We start from the raw sequence: 14,260 nt of genomic DNA on the forward strand, positions 1-14,260 counted from the left end.
ACCTTATGTTGGTTTGTTTACTGTTGAGTGAGAAAACAATGTACATTAAGTTAACCATCAGGGACCCCCCAAAATGATTTGGATAAGAACCACTGCTGTAGCACAGTGGTTCATATTTTGTCACTGTCGGGCAGAAACCTTGTATCTCCAAGTTTTAAATTTGTATGTTATTTTCGTAAAGTAAAGCCCTGCTTCTGCATACAGAACTGTCGCACAAAACTAGTGAAAATAGCCGCTCTACAAGCACACAACGCCTCGCTACCGTGAGGCCTTGTGTGCTTGTAGTTCAGCTATTTTCACTAGTTAATACAAAACTAACGGTTTTGGACATACCGGTTTACTCCCGACAACAACGATATGCATCTCTCTGCCGATTTAGTATTTTTTACTTTTGGTACTTACTTACTTTCTCCACCACTGCGTATGTGGTTTGTTTGTGTGTGTGTGTGTGTGTGTGTGTGTGTGTGCGTGCGTGCGTGCGTGCGTGCGTGCGTGCGCGTGTGTGCGCGCTCCCTCGGGGAGAGGGCTGTTTCAGCACCTTGTCTCATTGCCTGTTTCAGTGCTGACAGAACCAGAAGCGGGGAGGGTGTTTTTCTTTTTTAGGGGGGGGCTGACGTTTCTTCTCATCCCGTTGGTCGTCATGGTAACTCCCGTCCAGAGTGAAGCCGCAGTGTAGATTCTGATTGGACAGAGAGGTCACACGGTCACTTCCTTCAGACACACAAGGAAAATTGGAGGAAGGGACACCAACGTCATTTTCCCTATCATGAAATTCCAACCGGCAGATTCATCGCACCACGGGTGCCAAACTGGTGCCGGAAGTTCGGTGGAATGCATTGTAGTCAATGGAAGCCTCATGAACAAACACTATTTCTTCTTTGTAAAGTAATCGCTTCTGGAAAGTAAAAGAAGACAAGTCACACATTTTATTCGGCTGTGTTGATTTTCAATGTGCACACTGTGTGATTTTATAGGGGTATCTAAAGAGTATGTAAAGTATGTTCTTCTGAACGTGCCAAGTATCGCGAGACTGTCCACCGTTTCCTGTCTGGCAACCAAATATCGCGATACGTTTGAGAGAGAAATGATATCCGACACTGTTTGGATCCTCAATAAAATTGTTCTGTGCATCGAAAAGCAAGTGATTGTAAAAATACCTGTGATACCGGTATGTCTTCTTTTATATTCTTGACACGATTATGACAATTGGTCTCAGTCGTTCATAAATAGTGTTTGTTCATGAGCCAGCTCCATTCACTGACATGTATTTCATCGCGAGGTATTAAAAAGCCCTTAAATTGTCACTTTATAAATGTGCAGATTTAAACTTTATGTTGGTTTGTTTACTTTTGAGTGGGAAAACAATGTTGCACATTCATTTCATCATCTGGGGACCCCCCAGATGATGAGGGGTATGAGGGTATGCTGACACACATAACTGTGTTTTCAGGAATAGCCTACACTACAGTAACCCCCTGTAGACAAGCAGCCAAAACCAGACTATGCTCGTAGGGCATGAAGAGGCAGGGCGAAGTGGGCTATTGGGATTGTCTCCTTGTCTACAGGGAGTTAGGCTATTCCTGAAAACAGAATGAGTCAGAACCGATAAAAGACTCTGTCCTGTCCTGTCCTGTCCTGTCCTAGTGGTGGTGGTGGTCTCTCTCTCAAAATATACAGGTATATACAGTACACACACACACACACACACACACACACACACACACACACACACACACACACACACACACACACACACACACACACACACACACACACACACACACACACACGTGTGTACTTATCGCATATACTCTGAAGAATCGTGTCGCTTGAGTGTCCTTCCTTCCTTCCTTCCGTATCCTCGAGACCGTCCTTCCGTATCCTCTGTGATGTCAGTGTGATGTCAGCGAGTTGTGACATCACTTCCTGTACAGGGCGGCTACACGAAATGTGGATAACACTATATATGGAGATAGTCCAGTCCATCATGTCATATGGGACTACCGTCATAGAAAGTAGCCATTGTTAGGCCGGAGTCATTGGCTGTCTAAACATGGAGATGTGGATAACACTATATATGGAGATAGTCTAGTCCAATATGTCATATGGGACTACCGTCATAGACAGTAGCCATTGTTAATCCGGAGTCAATGGCTGACTGTCTGTACAGGAAGTGATGTCACATGACATACTTTTTATGCCCATATATGAGTCCTAACATGGAGATGTGGATAACACTATATATGGAGATAGTCTAGTCCATTGACTCCGGCCTAACAATGGCTACTGTCTATGACGGTAGTCCCATTATGACATGATGGACTGGACTATCTCCATATATAGTGTTCTCCACATTTCCATGTTTAGGCCCCATCGCTCACACCCTCGATGGGGTTGGCGATAGGGCCTTTCTGTGTGGAGTTTGCATGTTTCCCCGTGTCTCCTAGGGTTGATACCCTCACAAAAACATGAACAAACTCCCCCCAGAATGATAACAACTAGAATCGTCAGAGAAACACTGTGGTTGGCCAGATAGTCAAGAATTGGCGCGCATGTCACCCTGAGGTGTCTTACTAGTATACCGTACAACCCTGACGTCTTAGTGTTGTTTACTCCTCTATTTTCCTGAATAACAAATGGAGGGAGGAAGGGGGGAGGGGGGCTTTAAAGAGATGAGTGAATGCCAGTCTAGCGTGTAATCAGAAACAGAAACCATCAGCCTTTGGCCTCTATGGGAGAAATGAGTGACACTAGTAGAGAGCCGTCTTCTCCTGGGCCGACCGCAGCTGAGGAACCAGCCATTAGTCAGTCTGACAGTGCTCATTTCACTCCTGTGAAGTGAAAATAACAACCGTCTACGTTGGAAGTCACTGTCCCAGCCGTTAGCACGCCCTCACAGAGAACCAGCCACTCGCACACAGGCAAACTCTATTTGGCTGATGGTTCCAACCCAGTTCCCCCTCCCCCTCATCTCCTCGTATGTACTCGTCGTCTGCGTGCGCCGTAAATCTTTGTGACTCCGACGTGCCCAGATTCATTTGTCTTCCGTCGGTGCACTCATCTTTTCCTTCCTTCAACTTTCGGGAGTGATTCTCTTTCTCTGGTTTATAATGAAGGGCCAGGCTTTGGTGGAGAAGGAGAGAGAGAGAGAGAGAGAGAGAGAGAGAGAGAGAGAGAGAGAGAGATTTTATCGTGGCTTGATGGGTGTGGAGTAGCACTGCAAATACACACAGCACATGTACAGTATGCACACACATGCTATGTGTACACAGTCAAGTGCACGCACGCACGCACGCACGCACGCACGCACGCACGTACCAGCAGCAGGCATGGCGATGGAGGTCAAACTTGTAGCTTGAGGTTTACTTTGGCCTGTCTGTCAGCTCTTTGATGATTCAATCATTTATTAGTTCAGGCTATCGTTACTCCGCCTTAGCACATGGCCACGAGTGTGTGTGTGTGTGTGTGTGTGTGTGTGTGTGTGTGTGTGTGTGTGTGTGTGTGTGTGTGTGTGTGTGTGTGTGTGTGTGTGTGTGTGAGTGTTTGTGTGCGCGCGCATGTGCGTGCGTCAGTGTGTGTGAGTGTATGTGTGTGGCAGTATATGTTGCCATCCTAATGACTTATTAAGAGTCAGTGAAGGTTTGATTGGACAAGATCCCCAAATCCAGTGTGTACAAATGTTTGTGTGTGTCTGTGTGCGTGCATGCGCACATGTAAAAGCATCTTTGTGTGTGTTTGTGGGAGCATGTACAGTATGTAATGTACACGTGTGTGTACCATGTGTCCACTCAACAACCATGAAAAGCAGCCAGGAAATTATAAACATCCTAGCACCTCATTTGCTCTAGCGCGCCGTCCAATAAAACCGTGTCATTTTAGATTTGATTTAAATAAAGTTGCAATCAAAAGTTTACATACACTTGAAGAACATGGCAGTTTTGACTTTCCAATCATTTCTAAAATTCTTATTTTTCTGAGACTATTAGAGCAAATACTGTACTTCTTTGTCACACAAAAAAATCTCCAAGTTTCTTTTATTTTCATGAATTTATTATGGGTTTTCAGAAAATTTGACCAAATCTGCTGGGTCGAAAATATACATACAACAATGTCCCTTGGCCATGTAGAAAGTTGCGTCAATCAACTAAGCAACGGCTCAGCAATTGTTTTTAAGTATAAACTACAGGTCCCACTGGGAGGAGACAGGTGGCCTGGGAACGCCTCGGGATCCCCCAGGATGAAGTTGCTAACGTTGCTCAGGAAAGGGAAGTTTGGAGCTATCTGCTGGAGCTGCTGCTGGATGGATGGATGCATGGCACAGTTGTGTCACTGCCAAGATCAGGAAGAAAGCGAAACTATCACCTGCTGCTGAGAGCAGGGTTCCCACACATCTTTACCAATTAATTTCCAAAACCTTTCCAAAACCTTTCCAGAATATTTAACCCAATTTCCAGGACTATATAAGAATAATTCAGCTCAATAACGAGTCGCTTACTCCTATGCGCAATGCCCAAAGACAGGTAGTGTATGGCAGTGGTTCTCAACCTTTTCTGGCTGTGACCCACAAAATAATCATATTTGAACTGGGGACCCGGGCACCCTGACGAGCACTAAGAGCAGAGGAATTTTGTATAACACGGTGAAAATAGCCGATCTACATGCTCACAACGCCTCGCAACATGTAGATCTGCTATTTTCACAATTTCTGCCTCTAATATTTGACAATTTGGCCAGTGTTTAATTTGTAATTTCAGAGGCATTAACAAAGACAATGCATAGCTATTTTTCCAGGACCTTCCAGGACCCTTGATCAATTCCAAAACTTTTCCAGTACTGGAAAAATATTTTTCTAATTTCAAAATATTTCCAGGAATTTCATGACCGTGGGAACCCTGCAAGATCAAGAAGAAAGCGAAACTATCACCTGCTGCTGAGAGAAAATTAGTCAGGATGATCAAGAGTAAACCTAGAACCACCAAAAAGCAGGTCTGCAATGAATTAGAAGCTGCTGGACAGCGTCCACAGTCAAACGTGTTTTACACCACCATCACCAGTTTCATTGTCTTTGCCCTGTAAAGCCCTCTTCCAGTTCATAATGATGTGCACCATTTCAGCACAAGACAGGCAAATCATCTCCCAAAGTTCTGTATTGGTCTGTGTAAATTTTCCATCAGGTACAGGGGGGCTCTAGCCCAGTAAACCACCAACTTCCGAAATCCAGGAGGATTCCAAAAGATTGTCAAATTAAATGCTTTCCGGAAGAGGGCGGTTTACGAGGCTAGGGGGGCTCAGCTATGGAAAAGCTATATTGCGATCTCATCAAAGTCTGCTTCACTAAATCAGTTTAAATATAAGCTTAGAAGTTAGAACACACTTGATGAATTACATGTAATCAATTCACAGTCTTCCACTCTTCCACTCACACACACTTGCACATACACCCTTTTCTACTAATATGTTTTTCTTTCTTTGCATACTGTGTATCCATTGTTGTATTATGATGTTGGTTCTTTTTATTTGTAAGGTGAGATTAACTTTATAAAACCACAGGGTTTTCTAAATCTCACCTGCACAACCCAACCCAATATTATTATGCTGTTGTTTCAAATGTGTAGTTTTTAAATGTGCAAAAAACGAAAACTAAAATATTGTGGAAAAAAGATAAAATGTATAAGAAACCGTTACCAGTAAGTGAGTTTAAACAACTTATTCTGTACGTACATCTCTGCTAAATACCGACCGATGTATGTACCAAAAACACCAGATTTCTCCATTTGACGAAATCCTAGAGCTAGACCACCTCCCCCGTGCTCGGTGTGTGGATAAAAGACCCCACTAGCTGTTGCGTCCACATGTGTGTCCATGCATGCGTGTGTCATGTGTAATAGATGTGTAATATCCGTGTATATGGTCCCATCAAACCTGTCAGCACAGCCTATCTCTGCTCGGGGACTGGGAGGGGGGTATGATAATGTAAAGACCAATACCAGGTGCAGCATTACGGCTCTGTGTGTGTGTGTGTGTGTGTGTTGGTGTGTGCGTGTGTGAGTATGTGTGTGTGTGTGTGTGTTTACATGTCCGACATTCAAATGAACGCACACAGTCGTACACCACCCCCATGACGTACCAAACCCTATCATTTCAATTTGCATTTCATTGGAATAATATCATCACATTGTCCGTGGGAAATGTAAAAACTGAACGTTCTGTGCATGCATGCGTGTGTGTGCGCATGCATGTGCGCGTGCGTGTGCGTGTGTACTTTACGTCCCCACAAATCTAGCGAAATTGGAGAAATAGAGACTGTAAGAACCATTTTCCCGGTCCTCACAAGAGAAATTATATGATTTTTTATGTATATATTTAATTATGCTATTTTTGTGTTAATAAAAAAAAAATACAAAACACCATAACTAGAAAAGAAATCAGAAACACGTCAAAGTAGCATGGGTATACGTGTTTTAATACAACAGTTAAAAGAACAAAGGTGATGTGCACATCCTTTCCAAGTGCTGGTGCTGGGCTCAGGTCGACATAGGATTAAAAAGAATAGAACACGCACAACAGCTGATGCTCCACAGTGTTTATTACGTTTTAAAACAAGTTTGACAACACCTGATCAAGGCCAGCTGATGGCCGAAACATTGTCAAACTTTGTTTTAAAACTTAATAAACACTGTGCATCGGCTGTTGTGCGGACTTCTATTATGTTTAATCCTATGTTAACGCTTTAATACAGAAGCTTTGTGGTTGCATTAGTTATCTCTAGACTCATCCACCGCAGAAGATCCATTTTGATTCTTAACTTCAACTCTGAGAGAAAAACAGACATCCCGTCTCCTTTATTAAACTTTTGGTGGTAATTTTTTAAGGACTATCTCATCCACATTTTAAAGAAAGACAGTTTTGCTATGTGTAAATATCAGATTTACACCATATCTGTCACTATAGGTTGTGTTAAGACCAACATTTATATTTGACAGTTTTACTGTAAATGAGACGTAAGAGACGTTACCCAGACACTGACCATGAAACAAAAAGATGTTCTGTGATCCTCTTTTACCAAACAAACAGCACATAGAGGAGGGACAAATTGCCATTTATACAAATTTTACATATTTCCAAAAATTGCAAGTAATATTTAAAAAAGTATAATTCTGCAAATTTCCTATTTGGAGAGAGTTTTATTGTTTTTAGCCGCCATACATTACTGCACCTGATATTTGCTTGTTCAGCTAGTGCAGCTTCGCATTATGCCGATATGTTATTTTTTCTTTTAACAGCTTAAATATTGTCTTACAAGTATACGGTACCCTGTCAGAGCCATGTGTGCATCAGTATTGTCATCTCTGGACTTTATACTGTTGTTTAGAAGTGGCAGCCAACTTTTTGGAACTGCCTTTCTAATAATAAATAAATCGCTTATCCAGTTTCTTTTATCCTGAAGCTTTGATGCGTCTTTACCAGATAGAGCTTTAATAATGAATTATGCCCGAGTAAATCCAATGTTTATAGAATAATGAATTTCCTCTAGCGTCTGTCATAAACGCGGATCCAACTTCATCTGCCAGGCTCCATGGCTCCCATATTAACCCACCTCCTGCTTTATGCCAGCTTTGAATAATATCTTGATAAAAATGTACAAGATTGCAGGTTTTGGAGGGTTAGGTTTTAGCGTTTAGAGTTAGAGTTATGCCTGATTTATACTTAGTTGCACGTTGGTGGTGTGCACAAAGATCCGCTATTTTTCGGCTTTAGTCTTACAGTTAAAATGAAAAATTAATAAAATTGCCATTCTAAAACATATACTTGCATGTCCTCACAAGTACAGTAAAATAAACGTGTGTGTGTGTGTGTGTGTGTGTGTGTGTGTGTGTGTGTGTGTGTGTGTGTGTGTGTGTGTGTGTGTGTGTGTGTGTGTGTGTCTTGAACTGGCTTCCCAGCTGCAGTCCAGACCTGGGGGATCTGGCCCAGATGGTTGTTGGGTCAAGTCTCATCTGAGGGGCCAAACACACTAACGAGCTCAGTACGGATCACATTCAAACCCCCAACCCCCACCTACAGTACAGTACACACACACACACACACACACATGCAGGCTCCGCAGCACATGGTGCAGGGAATATATTCTGCAATAGAAGTAAATTAATACGTTTTCGCAAGGAAACTGTAACACGGCTCAACCAACCACAAGTGAGCTTGTAGATTGGCTACAGTATTATTTATTGGGAAGGAGAGCAGGTGTATAGAGAGGGACATAAACGTTCCGATCGCAGGTCCAGTTTAACAAGTCCAGAGGGTTTAAAGTGGTTATGATTTTCTCTTATCAACAAGCCCGAAAGAGGAGAGGAGAGCTATTTTAAAAAAGAATCTTTGAAAAAAAGGTGAAAATCACAAATTTGGTACGGAAGTCCCTGGTTTCGGCCTGATAGCAGAGATTTACGAGCGACTTACAGGAAAACAAGCCCAAAGTCACTTACGTATAATAATTGCAACACTGGTTCCAGCTGATACATTTGTACAATATAGACCCACGTAGCCCTCAGTGGTTTGTGATTCTGTATTGAATACACATATATACACAGCGTTCAAATTCAAATTAAAGGCTAATCTACTGTATGTTATATGAAAATGGTCCACCGATCCACTGATGACTTTATTTTTTCCTTGTAAATCGTTTTAAGTTCAAGGACCCTTAGTTGAGAGAGAGATGAAGCAGGGACCCCCACAACCTTTTCATAGATTCCATGTAGTTTCATTGTTTGACAGCACAATCATCAATGTATTTTGGATTTATGCCAATTTGTGTTTACAGATATTTAACCACTTGAAACTTCAAGACTTAATTAACTTGACCTTTAACTCTGTACTTAGCCTACTCTTTTTCCCCTCTACACCAAACGTCTCTGCCGAAAACAACCGATCTACAAGCTCACAACACCTCGCGATGTGAGGCGTTGTGAGATTGCAGATCTGCTATTTTTGGCCACATTTTCAGAATATGGAAGCTAGGGTTCAAATGGTTAATATAAAAAAGGTTTCTATCACACAAAGATTTGGAGGACCCAGCAGTAGTAACTCTGATGAACCCCTAGGGGTCCCAGACCCTTGTTGTAAATATTTGAAATGTTTTGAAACATCTCACCAGACATGCCCAGAATAGGGACACGAGGTTGCAAGCGGTTACACAAGGAACAGTTTCATAGTCCTCCATGAAGCAGATATAGGCCTACACCGCACTCTTTAGAGGTCGTTTTATGGGCACAGTCCTTGGCAGAGAATCCTCATTCATAGTAAATGTGTTAATCTAACCCTAAGAGTGTAAAAGCACTCACCCTGTAAAAATACACGCCCTTTTTATACTCTGGATGTGTGGATTCTACTTTGTAGTTAGTGAGACCACTAGTGTTTTTCTTTATTTCTATGTTGCCTGTATAAAGCAACATCTACAAATGCTATGGTACATCAAGCAGTGCAAATGGTGCATATAATGTCTCTATCCAAAGCGCTTTACAATGTGCATTACATTCACCCATTCACACGCACATTCACACACCGATGGTAGAGGAAACCATTCAAGGCACCAACCTGCTCATCGGGAGCAACCAGGGGTTCAGAGTCTTGCTCAAGGACTCTTCGACACCAACTCCCCATCTAACGAACTGGGAACCTTCCGTTTCCCACTCTACCTCCTGAGCCACTGCCGCCCTACTGCAAGTCATTTTTCTTTTTAGCCACATGAACCCGCAGGTGTTTGGCAAAAATAGTAGATTGCGACATGTTGTGAGCTTGTAGACCGGCTGTTTTCTGAAAAGATATTTAGTGTAGAGCTAAAACAGGAGGGAAGGGACATATAGTAGAGAGGGAGACGCCAATCAACTAAGTAGGGTTATAGTGGATACGTTGCTTGTGATTGTTTCTATAGAACCTTATAGACATTGTCATGTCACGTTGAGTCATGCAGAGCCCTGTTTATAGACAGACGTGTTTGTGTGCAAATACTGTAGCTCACATGAGACTGTGATAAAGTTTCAATGGATTTGTCAAATTAAAAGTCGCTCCCCAGTCATGCTCTCTAATCTGACATTCTGGTCTCTCTCTCTCTCTCTCTTTCTCTCCTTCTCTCACAAAATCAAGTTCAAGCAAACTCACAACTCACTCTCCATCAGACTCTTTCTCTCTCTAATATGGTTCTCAAAGTGGGGTCTGAGGATCCCCAGGGTCCCACCAAATATAACTCGAGCAGTGTACAGTACAGAGTTAAACTAGAATTGAATATTTCAATAATAACGTTTTGTTGCTTGTTGTTTTCTTAACCTCACTCAATGCCAAATGCCCAAATGGCTCCAAGGTAGCTGTGCCCTGATTTTGTATGTTTTTCTTTGCCATGCAATGATTTTTTTTTTTTTTTTTTTATAATTTTGGTTAATTTTGGTTCCAGAGATAGAGCTGTTTGAATGAAAAAAAGTGTCCATCCACTAGAATGGACACACATTTTCTCAATCAGCTAAGCGAGGGAGCCAACACACAAACAGAGAAAACCATCTCTCTGATCTCAGGTCATTTTGACATCTTAAAAAAAAAAAAAAAAAAAATGAAAAAAAAAAAAATCTATACAAAAAACACAAAAGACGTCAAAGACGTCATTGGCATTGAGTGAGTTAATGTGTTAAGCCGCAGGGGGTCCGGGGGGGTAATCTGCCTAAAATGTATGGCACAAAATGACAATGATTGTGCCTAGTGTTCACCCACCAAATGTCAGCTAACCCCTGGAAATGCACAAATGATATGTATTTGGTCCACGGAGCGGCTCCATGGCCTGCCCATCCCAAAATATTTTGTTCCAGGGACCCTCAGAAGTAAATATTTGAGTTAACAAGACTGACCTATGACTGTCTTGATCCAAGGCTAAACAAGCGAAGCTTAAACCAGCGCCCTCCAAGTTACACCACTTTTTATGTCAAGGACCCCTAAATTGACACGTATTAGCCAATGGACCACCATGAATCACTGCTGAATCACCATGCCCATGTTAGTTAAAAAAAAATCTCTTTCACTTCAAATTGCATAAATTAGCTATTGTTCATAAGTACTGTAGTTATAGAACTGACTGCCAACAGACTGAAAAACAATGCTGGTATAACAGCCATTCACACTGAGTGTAATAGTTTGGACAATTGTTTGAAAATGTTCATTGTGTGTGTGTGTGTGTGTGTGTGTGTGTGTGTGTGTGTGTGTGTGTGTGTGTGTGTGTGTGTGTGTGTACATATGTATATGCATATGTTTATATATATATACACACACATTTATGTTTATTTTATTTATTTATATATATATATATATATATATATATATATATATATATATATGCACACTTAATGGCACTTAGCTGGATGTGTATATATAAATAAAATATACATAAATGTGTATATATATATAAACATACACACACACACACACACACACACACACACACACACACACACACACACACACACACACACACACACACACACACACACACACACACACACACACACACACACACACAATGAACATTTTCAAACAAGAGCTGTTTGGTAGGACTTGTTAGGGGGTCCCCCCTAACTTGTTTTGAGGTTCGAATCCTCAGAGCTCTCTGTGCTAAAGCCACATGTATCTGTTGCAAGAGATTTATGTGAAATGTGAAATATAGAATTCTATATTTCAAGAACAGTTGGGCTAAATTAAGAACCCAGCCCTATTCACACTGGCCAGAGGGAGTTGTTAACACAGGGACCTATGTTTGAATGCCCCACTGGAATGACAAAGAGAACAAAACATGCGTATGCAATGAGTCTAACCAATTGACCAAGTGACACCTTTCGATTGTCTGTGTTTGCCTTGAGAGGGAGGGAGGGGATGCCAGGATGAGTCTGATGATGTCTTTCACACCTCTTCTGTCTTTCTAGGGCATGGGGGCCATTGTGTTGCAAAAAGGTTCCAGACACCTTTTGAAAGAGTTGTAGGACTATTAGCGATGGCCTGTCTGGTTTAGATTTGACTGACTATCAGTGATGGCCTCTAATTTTCTGTGCCTAGGAATTCAAAAATATGAGAAACTCTCAACGTGAAATGTCTAATCAAAGCAAATCTATTTTTCATGCCATACGCCCATCCACACGCACCGAGGCTGGTTGGGGCACAAATGGAACGTGACTGGGACAATTGGAACGCCACGAGAAATGGAACGCCACAGGGAGAAATGGAACACCACGTGGAGCGAGGCTTCAGAATGGTAACATTTCCCCATACTGGCCACGGGTCCATTTGGTTCCATTTGCACACTGTCAGAGGTAGGACACCAGAAATGCAACACCAGAAATGCAATTAAATGAATGAATTCAGTTCAGTGGTCACCTGTATGAAGGTGGAACAGTTTAAAAGCGCACACGGCACACATGAGTACAAAGGACCCCAATGGAAACAAGCCTTCATCTGCTTGGGCGTGAAAAATATTTCATTTTTCTCAATCCTAGTTCATTGGGTTTAAAATATTCTCTCCAAAACTACAGTATTCAACTGTACTTTCCTCTCTCTCTCCCTCTCTGTAGATAGATAGATAGATACGGCGACAAGCCACAAAACTTATTATTGAAATATTTCAATTCTAGTTTAATGTGAGAGCGCACTGTCTCGCAAACAGGGAGCGCGTGTACTATTTGATTCACTGGAGTCGGGACCCTAGCTGTCTCCGTTCTACTCTCTCTTCTCTTCTCCTTTCTCCTGCGCTAGAGACAGATAATCACCCCCTCGTTTTAGGCGGAGGGGGAACGGTGAACGAGTGTTGTCTCTTCTATGATGTGATGGGTTGTGTGCGCCGGTTTTCCATTGTTTTATTTGTTTCCCCGTCCGGTCTCCCCTCTCCTCTCTCTCCTTTCTCCTGTGGCTACAGGCAGATATCACCCCCTCGTTTTTAGGCGAAATAAGCGAATATTGCCAACAGATAGATTATATCACGGTTTCATTAAAAGGGGTGCAAATGATCTAATTCCATGATTGATTGATTGAAGAGTTTAGCACTGTTTGCAATAGAAGACGCAGTTACAATACACAACATTGGCACACACACACAGTCCCATTCCGCGACCCACCCATGGGTCGACACCCAGTACTTGGGAAACAATGCTTAAAACATCATACACACGCTGTCTGTATCTGTCGCTCTCTCTATCTCCATTAACGCACACTCACTCACTCACTCACACACACACACACGCGACGCGAGCGAAAAGCGGTTGTCCGTGGTGTAAGATAACTCTATGGGTGTAACACGTTGAAAAATAAAAAATATCCGAGCACATCGGTGCTTAATAATAAGTGAACTTTCCGACGGCGAAGTCCTTCTGATGGATTTTTCTTGGCTGTCAATGTCTCTATAGTCCAAAAAATCGCTCTGAACGTGAGTAAAACGATAGTGTACTGTGTACGCTGTATCGACTTGTCATCTAAAGCATTGCCAAATGGGAAATGTTAACTTGAGCATGTTTAAACCACTCACCGTTTTTTCCTCCTCTGCTGCAATGAATCGCTCGCCTCTGCTCGCACGAGCCGAGCACAAACGAGGAAGGGCGAAACTTGCCGAGGCACAAATGAGGGAAGGCTGGTGGGCTGTGGCGTCGATTCCACATCTAACGAGGAGAAAGCCTCGTTAAAATACGCTAAAATACGTGCAGACAGCCTGGCTCCGCCCGGCCAAATACCTTCCGACATGTATATCGCCCTTCCCAAACCAAAGAAGGGGGGCGAAAAAGCAACTAGCAAAGCCCACGGATAGAGGAGCAGTTGATTCCACATGATCTGCACGCTGAGCGGGGGCGGCGCCCACTGACTTCAATAGAATACGTGGAGCCAGCCGAGAGAACCGCCCGCGTTTATCATCAAGTGACATTTATCCACTTTCCATTCTGACGTCACTTCCAAAGTGATTTCCAGGGGCTAGTTAAAGACGTTTTGCTATCACAAAACGTAATAATCATTGAGGATTTCACAGCTTATTTTAGGGTCACAGAGATGGTCCGTGGCCTAATGCATATGAAACTGGGGGTCATTGAAATTAGAAAGTTTGAGAAAGACTGCTCTAAAGCTTTCCGTCTGTCTGTCTGTCTCCCTCCCTCCCTCCCTCTCTCTCTCTCTCCCTCCCTCTCCCTCTCTCCCTCTCTCTCCCTCTCTCTCCCTCCCTCTCCCTCTCTCCCTCTCTCTCTCCCTCCCTCTCCCTCTC

Source organism: Nannobrachium achirus, assembly GCF_963921795.1.
Source record: "Nannobrachium achirus genome assembly, chromosome: 22".
NCBI lineage: Eukaryota > Metazoa > Chordata > Actinopteri > Myctophiformes > Myctophidae > Nannobrachium > Nannobrachium achirus.